This window comes from Protopterus annectens, chromosome 7.part1, assembly GCF_019279795.1.
Source record: "Protopterus annectens isolate FY-2018-M chromosome 7.part1, PAN1.0, whole genome shotgun sequence".
NCBI lineage: Eukaryota > Metazoa > Chordata > Ceratodontiformes > Protopteridae > Protopterus > Protopterus annectens.
The window spans coordinates 44,066,827-44,081,907 of NC_056740.1; positions in this window are offsets into that span (position 1 = coordinate 44,066,827).

The window sequence follows — 15,081 nt, forward strand, 5'->3', positions numbered from 1 at the left end:
TGGCGCTGAAAATAATTCCCTGGTTACTTATATAAACAGTCTTAGCAATGCTACTTGGTGATAGAATACAGCGCTAATAACAATTACCTGGTTACTTATGCAAACAGTCTTAACAACGCTAAGAAATACATTGTCGACAATAGAGGAGAGCCAGCATTAATGCAGGGCAGCAACAGATAAGTCAGATGGCGCCTTGAGGTACCCTTAAATGGGATAACGCTTATGGCAATCAAATGAATATATGCGAGTGTTTTAACTGATTGAAAGTGGAATACGGCTCTATCATTAATGGGGTAGTTAAGGAAACAGTCTGAAAAACTGTTTAAGAGATTATAAGTAAACTATGGCTTTATGATAGACTGGTTAGTTAAAGAAACAGTCTAAAAACGCTGAGAGATGTATCATCATTGGATAGAGGAGAAACAGCATATCTGCAGGGCAGCCTTATAGAGGTACGATGGCATTTTGAAGTCTATGACCTATAAAGGCAAAGTAGACGGAAGGGAGAAACCATCGACCGAGTAAAACACACGGAAACGGGAAGTTCAGGAGCTAACTGTAGAGGACTAATATAGATGGTAACACGTTCACAATACTTGAATAAAAGCAAGTAGTCAACCATCAACCAAGTAAAACACATACATATGAGTTGTTCAAAAGTTATCCAAAGCGGTCCGCTAAAAAAATTGCAGCACATACAAAATATTTAAGTAAAAGCAAGTAGACAACAGACTTTCATTTCATATTTAACAGCAGAGAGCAGTTACAGCCTCAAGCAGACTTAGAAAGTTAAAAACACATACAATGGTATCCACAGTATACTGAGCACGCACTTACAATAGTTGCAACCTCCATGCTCCAGGGACACACAGCAGCCAGAAGAGACAGGGATTCAAAGATGGCGGCATGAGGGAGAGGGTGAATTTGATAGGTTCCTACAGGGATGTGAGGTAAAAGAGGGCGGGGAGAGAGGGTGCAAGAAGGTACAGACCAGGAAGGAGAATAATCAGGTATCTTGGCAAAAAGGACAAGAGCTACGTAAGTGGGGGGAGTGGAAATAGAGGGCAGTCAAGCTGAAAAAGAAAAGAGGGGAATAAAAGAGGAGACGGGGAGTAGAGGGAAAGAGAAAAAGAAATAGTAGAGAGTAGACAGCAAGTCTGGAAAAGGGAACATAAGGTTAAAAGGAGAAGAGTCATCAGTAGGTAGAGTACTGAAGACAGGGGGGGCTAGATAGATGGTCAATAGAGTAGTTAAAAGGACAGAGAGAGGGACAAGGAGAGTAAGAGAGAAGAAGAAAAATGAAGTGTTCACATTCTCTGCTTATGCCTATTACCCAGAGCAGTAGCTGCAGCCTGTAGCACACACGTCCCTATGTAAAAGTACCAGCTACAGACCTACCCTGTGTGATGACATAGTCTCCTCATCCCAGTAATGTCCAGCACAACATATCAGATAGGGCTTCTAATCTACATGAATGCTTTATATCTTGCACAGTGGTTGCATGACATTGGCTGATGATAGTGCAAATCAGTTGTGTTGGCTGCAATTAGCATTTCAAAACCACAGATTGGTTAACAGACAATCACCTGACAATGAGAAGCATGTTAAAAAGGCAAACAGGTGGCTATGGGGAACCATTCTCTATGAGAATTTCTTCACACAGAACATGTGTTTGCAAAATCTTAAATATCACCACATAGCAACAGAGGAGTTTTGCACTCCATCAGGTATGTAACCTTTTTCTTTACAACAGAATGCAGATGTGTGTGAATATACTTATGGGGAATAGGGATTACAGCATTAAGCCTTCCTTAGAACTGCGATAATGACATGTCATTGATCTCCAGAGTTGTTCCACCTACAAACATGTACAATACATCAAGGGAATGTACAATACATCAAGGGTGGAATGTTTTTTGACAACATGGCACACTGATGTTGTGAGACTATCCCTTTATAGTGGTTGTAATAGCACACTGGTATTTGTTTGGCACTGTTGTTTTGACATATTATTGGGGCAGGGGTTGTCCCTTGGGGACACACTACTATACACTCCAGCATTAGGCATATGATCATAGCAGTATCTGTCATGGCACACACGGGAATAGCTGACTATCACTAGTATCTTAGTTGTATCCACATGGTTAGTATGTTTGCACACTGTGAAATATGATGTGTGATGTATCAGAGGATACTGCTGGCCATTCTGTTCTTGCTATATATCTACATAATGTACCTCCACGTATGTGATCCTGACGTGTTCCATTTTGTTTTCTTTCAGGAAACATGTATCCAAGACAGCGTGCACCTTTCACGGATGCAGAGAATGATATTATACTGGAAGGCCTCCAGCAATACTATGAAATCCTACTGTCCAGGGGAAGGCAAAACAGGGAACAGCGGGCAATATTGTGAGCTGACCTTGTCTGTGACTTAAATGCCATAGGTCATCAGAGCAGGACAGATGAGCAAGTACAACACCATGCAACAGACATGATCAGTGCTGCACACAGAAGAGCATCAGATGTAGCCAGGGATTGTGGCATCACCAGTGGAGGGCCTGCAGTGAGAACAACCACTTTCAGCCACTGAAGAATTCCTGTTGAACCTAGGCACACACAACAGCTCCCAGGCATCCATCATACCATACATTGTAGATATGGGTGCCACAGTTTCCACAGCAGAGGAGAGTGCAGGTAAGCTTAGTTTGGCCAGCATTGCAATACTGTAGCACTGAGTGTGCCAGGGTGTACATACTTTAACATGGGTGTCAGTTCTTTGTTCATTGGTGGAGGGTCTAACTGCAGTTTGACTTGCATGCTCAGATGTTGACCAATATAACAATTAACAAAGTAGCTACTGTAAATGTGAGATATATGAACATATTACCTTGTTATGGTGCAACAATCAATGGTACTGACATTACCTCTGCCTCAACCTTTCACAGGTCCATCAGGTATAGAACAAGGCTGTGGTCCTGCTCCCGATGTAGGTTTACATAAATGTAATCCCTAAAGTGTCATCACAGGCCTGCTGCCTGGATTGCTGAACTTTGGGCATAATTGCCAACTGCACAGATATTTTCTGACTGTACACATGTTAGACTCATACCTATGCCTTGTAGGTGAGACCACAATGATAGATGTGACAGTATTTCAGAATATTACAGATTGTCATATGTGTCAACTGTGCAGAGTCTTCACAAATGTCAACAGTGTACCTCATTGTTGCTGATGAGATTGCTGTGTAAAGAGCTTATATTTACAATTAACTACAGCTGTTTGTGGGAAACGTAATGTCCTCTTGTCCTACTATATGATGTTGGGTTTCCAACAGGTCTGTAATAGTGACAACAGTGTATAGAGCTTTACATATATTGCAACATAGTATTGCAGACCATAATAGTGCAGGTATTAATGCACTGCTTTTTCTTTTGTTACCACAGGTGATCGGGGGGTACGTCTCTGTCCCTACACAAGCTGATGTCAATGTCTCTTCAGACTCTGATGATGGTAGTGGCCAGAATAAGGCACAGGTGGGGGTTTCAGGGTCTGAATCTGTCCCAGAGGTTGACATCCCTCTTCTGCCCTCATTGTCACTGCACACAGTCAGTATGCCCACACATACCCAGTCCACGGAGGTCACAGATATTGGACAGTCAGAGGGTGGGGACATTGAACAGAAAAGTGTGGCAACTATGGCTCCAGTGAGTGTAGACACTGGCCATAGACAGAGACCTGGCAATCTTCCACATAGGTGGATTAATAGGAGTGCTTGGAGGAGGCCTGCTGTCTGTCCACAACCTGTTGCAGGTGTCACATCACAGGCACTTGGTGCATGTTTCTATCCATCATGGAGGCACAGGCATGTTGTAAAATGAACTCCAGACATATACTTAGGGTTATGGATGCAGCACATTCTGACATCCATGACTGCCTCTACCACATTGCTGACACCCTGGATCGTTTCACTGATGCAGTGGAAAGAAGGTGGACTGAGACAGATCGCACAATATTGGTATGGAATGCATAGTGTCTGTGCTGGTGCATGTGGTTGGAACTGAGCATCAGACTCATGGAAGTAGGTCAGTAACCCCATCTGCTCAGAGTCCAGGTGGTCATGCACAATCACACTCTCTTAGTAGCAGTACCTCCAACACTACAGAGGGGAGTGTGCTGTCCACATCAAGATGTGGCAGACCATGTGCTTGTGGTCCTGGGCATTCCAATGAAGGACACAGTCCCAGCAGACAGCCATCACCATCAGGTACTAGCACAGCTTCTGACCATGGACATAGAGGTGTTAGTGCAACTCCTGGCAGAGCTAGTTCCCCTGTTCAGGGCCAGAGAAGGTGAACTGTCAGCTCTATCATGCACGATTCAAAGCTATTCAACATACACACATGTAGGGCTAACACTATGTTTGACTGTACACACACACACACACACACACACACACACACACACACACACACACACACACACACACACACACACTCACACACCACTGTCAAATGCAGGTCACCTACAGACACACATGGCACATTTCCATGGTCCATCTTGCCTGCTTCCCTTCCTGACTCAGACACATGCTGTCAACCTTTTTGGGTCAGACTAGGCCTCCTGCACCCTACACAACACCTTGTGCCACATACCTGTCATCTTCGTCATTTATGCAGGGAAATGAAGCTTTGTGTCTGATGCACAGGGTGACTATATAAATTAAAATGTACTTGTGTAATGCAGTGTTGTTTTGCCATGCCACTTGTACTGGTTACTGACAGATACTGCATGCTGTTATTTGTAATGAGTAAGCCACATAATTTTGTGTACCTTATGTTGTATGATGTAATGGTTGTATATTTACACAATGAAAGGTGTGATATGGACCTGTTTCTGTTTCAGGATTCTGTTGCAGACATCTATGGATACACAGCAGCAATAAAGCCATAGATGTCACAGCACAGGATGGAATGTCAACACAGAAGAAATATGTCTCCAGCAAGGTACAGCACTATAAGTGCATGGCTCCATAGGGTCATGTGTGTATAACAGGCTAACAAGGACAATGGCATGATTCAACCTACTCATGCATCCCTAATCTGTGAAAATGTCTGATACCCTTGAAAAGTGTCACCAGGGATTTGGGAGCTAACACATCTACAAGCTGTGGTGATGGAAATGACCCATCTATACATTTCCTATGTCCAGTACAGATATTTGTCAGACACCAGATATGATTGTCTTGTTCTGCATCCCATTGTATAAATTAAACAGAATGTGTGTTTCACATGCATGGGGGGCCTGTGACATATAGGATGTACTGTCTGTATTACATACCTGTCTCTCCAGCATGTACTATTTATACCACAATGAGGATGTAGGTGTGCAGAAAAGGCAAAACATATGATAGTCCTGTCATGGATTCACAGGAGGAACACAGTGGGATCTGACACCACCCTATATGGCAGTCATACACATCCCCTGCAAAGCATTTAGGAGACAGACTACACATGTATGGTCTTGACACAGACTCATTAGGACATGTTATCTACAATGTGTATTGATTTACCATGGAACCTGTGCGGCTGCTACCATTGTAAGATATGCCTGTGTAATGACATAGCAAGGGTGTCATTACACCCAGTGATAGGTGTGATGAGTGCCAAATTTAGTATAACAATGACAGTCTGGGATTTACATCACATACCTTCCTGCATAGGTTGTACTAAATTGAATGCATCTCCACATCTTTCCAACCAGTGAAAGTCAAAGGCTACATCACTCTCCCTGTCCATAAGTCCACGACTAATGGCTCATCTGTGTGTGTTGTGCAGACACTACTATATTTTCCAGGGGTGGATGATTTTCCAAAGGATAGTATTGTGCAGTCATTGGCATTTAGTATTTGTCAGTGGCTCAGAAAACAACTGAATGTGTGTCTCAGGCCATCCTAGATAACTGTTGGTTCTGTATGGGATTTAGTAGCATCTCCTGATATGCAATCGCTTGCTAATGTAGTTAGTCAGAGGCACTAAAAGTGGCCATGACTACAGAGAAGGGAATGGCTAGAAGGGGTACACCATTAATGATGTCTGGGGAAATCCACTGGTGACTGGCGTCATTGTCACATAGGTATCTCAATGCTATCTTCCCAGAGTATGTCTGTCAGACACTCTCCCTGTCCATAAGTCCACGACTAATGGCTCATTTGTGTGTGTTGTGCAGACACTACTATATTTTCCAGGGGTGGATGACTTTGCAAAGGATAGTATTTTGCAGTCATTGGCATTTAGTATTTGTCAGAGGCTCAGACAACAACTGAATGTGTGTCTCAGGCCATCCTAGATAACTGTTGGTTCTGTATGGGATTCAGTAGCAGCTCCTGATATGCAATCACTTGCTAATGTAGTTAGTCAGAGGCACTAAAAGTGGCCATGACTGCAGAGAAGGGAATGGCTAAAATGGGTACACCATTAATGATGTCTGGGGAAATCCACTGGTGACTGGTGTCATTGTAACATAGGTATCTCAATGCTGTCTTCCCAGAGTATGACTGTCAGTCACTTGCCTATCCACCAGCTGGCATGACACTCTGTAGATAACCTACACAGTTTCCAGCAATGCCTGCTGGCCTAATATTGTCAAACACCTTGTTAGGCCATGATAGGTAGAGTGAGTCATCTTCCTGTCATCCATTCCATTGCATAGTGTAACACTCAATGGGGTCCACCGGTTAGAGTCAGTAGGCATGATCTGGCCTTAATCAAAACAAACTGTGTTTGGTCAAGTGTCAGTAGGTGTATAACAGTGTTACTGCTCATATCCATGCTAACTCCTTTCATGGCATTTCATGTCACATGACTCAGAGATCTGGGGACATTGATTGACACCACATGATAGTTGTCCTTTGTGCAAGTAAGTATTGCAGTTACTTCTAGTATGTTCCAAGGAGTCATCCAAGGTGTCTGTACAGAGCACAGACAAACACATTAGGGAAGTGTAATTTGTATACCCTCTGAAGGTAATGTGGGGGTTTTATACAGGTATTCTGCAGTTGGACATTACCAAAGCGGTGTGTACTGGAAGGACACAATTACCTTGTGAAGACTATGTTAATCATGGGAGTCCACGGAATTGCTGGTGCCTTGCAACTACTAATGCTCATCTCAGTGACACCACTCTTACATAGGATACCATGATCCAATACATTTTCTGTCATCACACACAAAACATTATTACAAAGCCCATGATGAGAAGCAGGACACAGCCTGTTTGGTCATCCACATAGCTGTCCCACATCATTAAAGGCTCTGTTGGCTACACATACCCTTTGCAAGGTTGATGCCTAGATTATCAACCTGGGCACTCAATTGGCTTTTGCTTGTATTATGCCTTCTTTTCCAGGTTTGATGGAATGTCAATAGGGAACTGACAAGATGGTAATTAGGAGCACTGCTGTAGTGCCACAATATAATGTGCAATGTCCAGTGACATAGATGTCAAGTCTGGCTGAAACAATCAGCAGACTGGCAGTGAGCCATTGTAGTTGACAAATTCACAACTATTTATGCATCCTGCCCTTCAACAGATTAGTGGTGGATATCTTACATGAAATGGCTGTGATGTCTAGTGCAGTGGACTGGCCACTTTTGGCCAATTTGTGTCCACCTGCCACATGTCCTGGGCATGTCATACTGTGCAGTTATATACCCAAAACAAATGTCTGTGTTCTGACATCATGTCACACAACAAGTGTCCTGTCTGGTTCCTTAATAGACATTGTACGCTTGTGAGGCCAACATAATGTCAGCAAAATTGTACAAGTCCTCTATGCATGCATGGGCATCACATCTTTACTGTAAGGTGTGCCTACAAACACTGTATATCAGGCTGTCAACCCCAAGTGTGTGGCAGCATGACCCTATCTTTACAAGACCTGCTAATGAGATGTTAGGAGCGTCCACACCCCTCTACTCCTATGACACACAAACACAATGTGTGACAGATGTGATTGCATTTCCAACCTTGCTGCCATGGTGTCTGCAACAATAGTCATTACATATGGCAATGAGCATTATGCCAACATGAACAGCTCACATCCTGCACCACCTAGACCCAAATTACACACATCTGCATGTGTGCAGCTACTTACCAGACACATTGCCAAACAACAGACACCTCAGAAAATCCTGCCTGTGGAGAGCACAGTACACATAATACTGCATGCACCACTTTCTCACCTGTCAAACACCTAAAGCAAAACACAAAAGCATAACTCTTAGTCATAGGTGATTACATTGTGAGACACCTTGATGTCTGGGTCAAGTGGCTACATATGGGAAAGATCACAAATAGCTGTCTGTGGGTTGACACAATAGACCTTACCACACATTGCTGGAAATCAAGGAATATCAGTTAACATAATGGTGACATCATAGTTCCTGCAGGTGTGTATCACTAGGGACTGTATGCCGACACATGAATGAGCTTAGCCAGTCTGTGTCTCTTGCAGGCATGTGCATAGCTTTCAGCTGCAGTTGACCCTCACCTAGGATGATGGCTCCATACACATGGAAATGAATGGAAGTCAATAATTGCCTTAGTGTGTGGTGTCATTCATTGTAAGGGGATCTACTACATGTCAGCCTGGGATGCCTTGCTCAATAGGTTCATAGGTTCATAGGTAGGTACTAGGCTATCGGCCCAAGGGCCTATGTAAGACTAGCCAACAAGGTTCACTGGCTTATGCCACCCAAGAAAGTTATTTTCCTGTGCCCTTGTCGAGCAGAGCCACAGAAGTTTTCCCTGGGGTGTATTTCCTATTCCCCATCCACTCTGTGTGCTAGTGCAATGATGCAATGCTATGTGCTATGAGTGCTAATGAGGAACTTTACTTGACATAGATGGGTAGCTTGTTCCAGAGTATGGGAAGTCTCTTGGACAGGAATCTATCCCTCCAACATGTCCTGTTTATTGTGGTGACAAGGTTTATGTGATTGGGATTTCTTTACGTATAATATGTCCAACAGCTCTGGGTTTGACATAGCTTTATATGTCAGGCAGAGATCACCTTGGAGTAGGTGATAGACTATGGAGTAAAGCTGGAGTTTTTTGAGATGATCAGTGTAGGGCATCTGTTTGAGGCCAATCATCCTCTTTGTGAGGTACTTCTGTGGCCTTTCCAGCTACTGCAGATGTCTTGTGAGGTACATTCCAAAAGTGGCGTTGTACTCTATAATGGGTCTAATGAGTGTCGTGTAGAGGGGAACAATTACTTCTTTTTTCCTGGATGAGAACCCTTTTGTGATTAGGTGTGACATGTAGAAGGATTACCTGACTACTGTGGCGATGTGATTATCAAATGAGAGAGTACTGTTCACTGGGTTCCGAGGTCTCTTATCATGCATCTGGCATTAAGTAGACTGCCACCTATGTGGTAGTTTATGGGTATAGAGTTTTTACCTAAGGGGATGACAATGCACTTTTTGTCATTAAGCTTGAGGCCATGGCTCTGACATCAGGCATCTGTCTCAGTGATGCCCTTCTGTAGAATGTCCACATCATTTGGGGACTCGACTATGGCTCCTAGTTTGCAGTCATCTGCAAACTTTGTTAGCCAAAGGCCTTCTGTGTTACCCTGTATTTTAGAGATGTAGATACCAAACAGGAGAGGCCCCAGGACTGAACCCTGTGGTACTCCACTTGTCACTGGCTTGAAGTCAGATTTGGAGTGTGCAACTTTTACAGTGTGGGTTCTGTCAGTGATCCAGTTGGCAACCCATCTTGTAATGTAGGGATTTATACCTAGTTTAGTGAGTTTAGCTATAATTCCAGAATGGGGGATGGTGTTGAAAGCCTTGGAGAGGTCAAGATAGGCTGTGTGAACCCTCTTACCCTCGTCTATGGCTTTGGTGACTGCCTCAAAGAAGTCGATCGGGTTCAGGAGACATGATCTGCCTTTCACAAACCCAAACTGGGTGGGGTCCAGAGTTTGGAGGTTACTAATGTCTTTGTTTATGAGTTCCATGTTGATACATTCCATGGCCTTACAGACCAGGCTCATCAAGCTAATAGGGTAATAGTTCCCAGGATCAGTAGTGGCTCCCCATTTGTGGAGTAGGTTAACTGTTGCTGTGCACCATTCAGTGGGCACAAAGCATGATGTGAGGCTATGATTGAACATGGTGCTTAGGTGGGGAGCCAGTTCGTACTGAAGTTCATGTAAAACACAGCCTGGGATGTTGTTCGGTCCCATGGATGCTGTGTTTTTGGCTTTGGAGAGTGCAGCTTTTACCTGCGTAGCTGTGATTACAGGGACTCTGCATTCTTCCTGTATAGATATGGGCCCTTTAAAGGGTGAGAGGGGGGTAAAGTTAGCACTGAACCTATCTGCCAGGATGTGGGCAATATCAGTTGGTTCTGCAATTTTTGTGCCATTGTGCTGTAACTCAGAGCAGACCTGGGTGTTGCTATTGAGATTCTTGACATAGCTATATAATGCTTTGTGGTTTTCCCTAGAGTCAGTGGCAATTTTGTTTTCATAGTTAGCTTTGGAGGTTCTTATAAGAGATCTCAGCTTCTTACTGAGGCTGACCAGGGAGCTCCTCCACTCATGGGATTTTACTCTCTTTTGCAACAGTTTCTTCCTTCTGTTGTAGAGTTTGTTTATGGCAGGGGACCACCAGATTGGCTTCCTTTTTTGGAGGATAGCATCTTGGTTCTGCTTTGGATAGCATGATACATGCGCTCATGTAAGTGCTTATAAAGTGTATTTGTGTAAGATTCAGCCATTGTAACTGTATTGTCCATCTGCATGGGTGTCATGAAGTTCACCACTTCTGTCTTAAGAAGTATGAAGTTGGCTTTGGAGAAACTTGTTACTGTGGTTTCCTTAATGGGGGGTGGGGGCGGGATGTGGATATCTAGGGGGACTAGCTTATGGTCGGATCTGACCAACGAGGAGTTGACTTCATGTGCTGGACACCAGTCACTCATGTTGGTAATGACTAGGTCTAGGATATTGTTGCCCTTGGTGAGGGTGTGGATAAGTTGATCCAGGGTATTGGAATTTATGAATTCCAGAAAGTGTTGAGTGAAGGAGTTGAAATCGCCCATTATTAGGGTGTTTGGTTGAACCCTAATATTTTTCAGTATATCAAGAAAAGAGGAGTGGGAATCCTGGGGCATAGTGGTGGATCTGTAGCAAGCTACAATTTGGATTGCAGTTTTGCCCAGACCCAGACTTAGTTGCACTTGGATAACCTCAGATGCATTATGCTGAACAACTAGCCTGGAGGTGTGGATATCCTTTATGAATATGGACACACCTCCACCTTTGGTGTTCTGGTCCAGGTTAGATGGCCAAAATGTTTGGCATGGGTTATAGCCTGGTAATGCAGGGGTACCCTCTGGAGCCTTGAACCTGGTCTTAGTCACTGCACAGATATTGATATTCTCCATTTTAAGGAGTGCCTCAATGGAGTGCATTTTGAGATTTAGACTTCTAGCACTGAGTAGCATTACCCTCAGTTTTTGCTTGCCTGTTCCTGTTACGGTGGTGAATTTGTCATTTGAACTTTTCCTAAAAAAGGCACTATAGAGGTAGCAAGAGCCTTAGCCAGTATCCAGAATCCCAGGGGTGACATGTGCAGGCCATCTCTGGCAAAGCATTGTGGTCTGTCAACCATGTCATCCCAGGCAGACAAATACTGGATCCCCTTTGAATGACACCAGAAGCTTAGCCAATTGTTGAAGTCAATCATTTTGTCCTTGTACTGCAGTATCATTCTGGGCAATGGCAGGATGCTATTCAGGGCTAGGGCCATACCTGCCTGGGCTACAAGATTGGAGAGAGCTCTTCCATGTCTCTTTTCATGTAGTCCAGGTGAGGTACGTCTCAGATCATTCACACAAACATGGACAATGACAGAGTCATATTTGTACTTGTTGTGGAGTGACCTGAGTGCACGGGTTATGTGGCAGATTCTGGCACCTGACAGACAGCTGACAGTAACCTTCTCCTTGTTTATCCTGGTGAGTGGGATAGCAGTGTGCCTGACTATTGAGTCAACTATGACTAGTGTGTTGGGTACGTTGTTTTGCCTTATGGGCTGTGGTTGAGTGGCACACCGGGTCTGTGGGCTATGTGTCATTTGGGTTGTGTTGGGGGGTGGAGGTTTCTTGCATTTCTGCTTTGGAGGTCTCTGTTGCTTGGGCAGATTATTACTGAGAGCCTCTGTGAATGTTTTTGTGTTGCTATGTGTGGATTTTGGTGGTGTAGGTTTAGTGGGACTATGTGATGAGTGTGGTGTGGTGCAAGTGTTTACCTTCTCCTCTTAACTGTCAAGTTCAGTCTTGGTTGGAGAGAGCTTTGCCTTCAGTTTGGCTAGATAAGTACATCTCTCACAGGTTGTAGTGTTGGGTGGTAGGAGGAGAGGGTTGTCTGTGTACATGAGGCAATTGCTACATTGCCCCAAAATGCCCAGATTCATCAGCTAGACAGGAGAGAACACTGGGAGCTGACCCTTGGACATGCCTGAATATAAAACTGTTTTCCTCTAGACAAGTGAGGAAAGTGAGTACAAGAGCTGCTCCAAGCAAGCAAGGAAAGTAAGTAAAAAAAACTGTTTTCCTCTAGGTAATGAGGAAGGTTGAGTGCTGCAGTAATTTGTAGCTTATTTGGTGCTTACAACAAGTTCTGAATAAGTGCTGAGCATGAATAAGCAAATTCAAGTGCTAAAACTAAGAATCTGTATCTGAACTAGACTATTTAAAGGAAAGAAACAAGTGCAAATGTGGGCTTTTAAATCAGAAAGTTGAGAGAGATGGAAACATTTCCCAAACGGCCAATAACTACAATTTCTGGGCCAGAAACCACTCCTTATGTGGTGGATAGGTTAACTAGTGCTTACCACTCCCATTGATAAGCTAGAAGACTTCCCTCCAACACAGAAAGGCTTGGGGGCTCAGGAGCTTACAAATGGTCCTGGATACAGCAAATCTGTATCTGGACTAGACTAATTATAGAAAGGGGGGGACAAGTGCAACGGTGGGCTTTTAAATCAGAAAGTTGAGAGAGATGGAAAAACTGCCCAAATGGCCAATAACTGCAATTTCTGGGCCAGAAACCACTCCTTATGTGGTAGATAGGTTACCTAGTGCTTACCACTCCCACTGATAAGCTAGCAGGCTTCCCTCCAACACAGAAAGCTTGGGGGTGCTCAGAAACTTATAAACAGTCTTGGATAAAGCAAATATGTATCTGGACTAGACTAGTTACAGGAAAGGCAGAAAACAAACATATTTTTGTTACAGTTAAGCAGAACACAGGGAGAGTCTAGCAAAGTTTTTTTTTTTTTTTTTGTAAAGGAAAGGGAAAGAGGAGAAGCAGAAGATAATTCAAAGTTAGGAAACTAAGTGGGTTGGCCTTCTCAAATGTTCTCTCTGTATTAGGTAGAATGAGCTAATGACACTAGACTGGGAGGAGTGTCCCAGATCAAATTTACAGTAGGGGTGGGCAACTGCAAAGCCACCAAGTATAACAGCAAGACACCAACAGGGAGGCAGTGTGGGGAACAATACTACGGCTACTAGCCTACACTCCTTTAGACAGTAAACACTACAGAAATGTTTATCACAGCAGAAGAACAGCAGTGAGCCACAAAATGAAAGTTTTAAAAAGATAAAGGAGCAAGGAAACTCTACAAAATGCTTTTAACTGCAAAAAATCAGTTATATGATACACTCCTTGGCAGGAAATCCAAACCAACAAACAGGTGCTTAACAAGTAAAGACAATTTCCCGTTAATACCTTTCAAACAGTGAAACTTGCTGAAAAGCTTTACAAACAGTGTGACAGTAAAAACCTTATTTATCAGGCCCTGTAAGGCAGACAATTTTAGTTTAACCATGCAGATTACTTAATAGCAATACAATTCAGTAAAAAGTATGCAGCTGGCAATAAAAAGTGCTATATATAAATTGCTAGAAGCAACAACTAGTAAAAATAAGCAAAATAATAATAAAAAAAACAGGATACTTATTGTTATATATCTCAGATCGATCAGAGTTATAGTCAATGCCCCTCCTCCACTCGGCTCAGTGTGTATAGTCAGAAATACTCTCAAAGTTAGGGCTTAAATACCAGAAGATACAACCTTAAACAACTTTTTTTTAAAAAAGCTCAGAAGAACTAATGAGTGCTTACTCCAAGCCCTAGACCATCCAACCTCCACCAGCCAGCAGCCAATCAACACAGTCCTGCCATGAAGGTAAAGAAAGGCTTCTGTTAATTCAAAATGGCCTGGCCATGTGCTCAGAATAACCACTGCAAAAACAAACAGGCCCAGAGAGAGAGCAAATCTGAACTGGGACAATACTACAGCTACTAGAAATCAATGCTTCACCAGTGAGGGACTTCACTTCTCATCCATGAGATTTGGAGTACTGCAATGCTGCTGACACCTCCACAATGCATCTTGCATGCACTGTTGAAGGTAAAGTTGGCAATGAGAACACCATCTTTATACAAAATCATGGTTATGATGCTGCACACTGGGTATGGCAACAATGAACCCCACTATGTGGAAGATATCCCCACCCTGAAATATACAGACATGTGTGCAGTGAAGGACATCTGGTTCAAGGCTGTGGACAGCACCACAGCCATACCAGACTACACGTCTATCAATATCTTCAGACCTCAAAATGACAGCGTGCAAGGTAATGCAGGTGGTGTATATATACTCATTAAGGATAGATACACATCCAGATTTTGTGGAACACTGTGAGTTCCCTGAGAGACTGCATGTGCCATTCACTACTGGAAGGACACATAATCAAGCAATAGCCAGCTACAGGAGCAGCTCCATGAATCCAGACAACCATTGTGCATATTTGTAAGTATGTGTGTCTATCAGGATATACCATCACACCATGGCTTGGGGTGGCATTAAGTGACAACCATCTGTGTTGCTTAGTCATGTTACAGCTCACATGCCAAAAGTTTTGTCCATGTCCTTAACTACAATACCCTGGAGCAGTGCTGTGACATCTCCATAAGGGTAACCAACGTACTGCA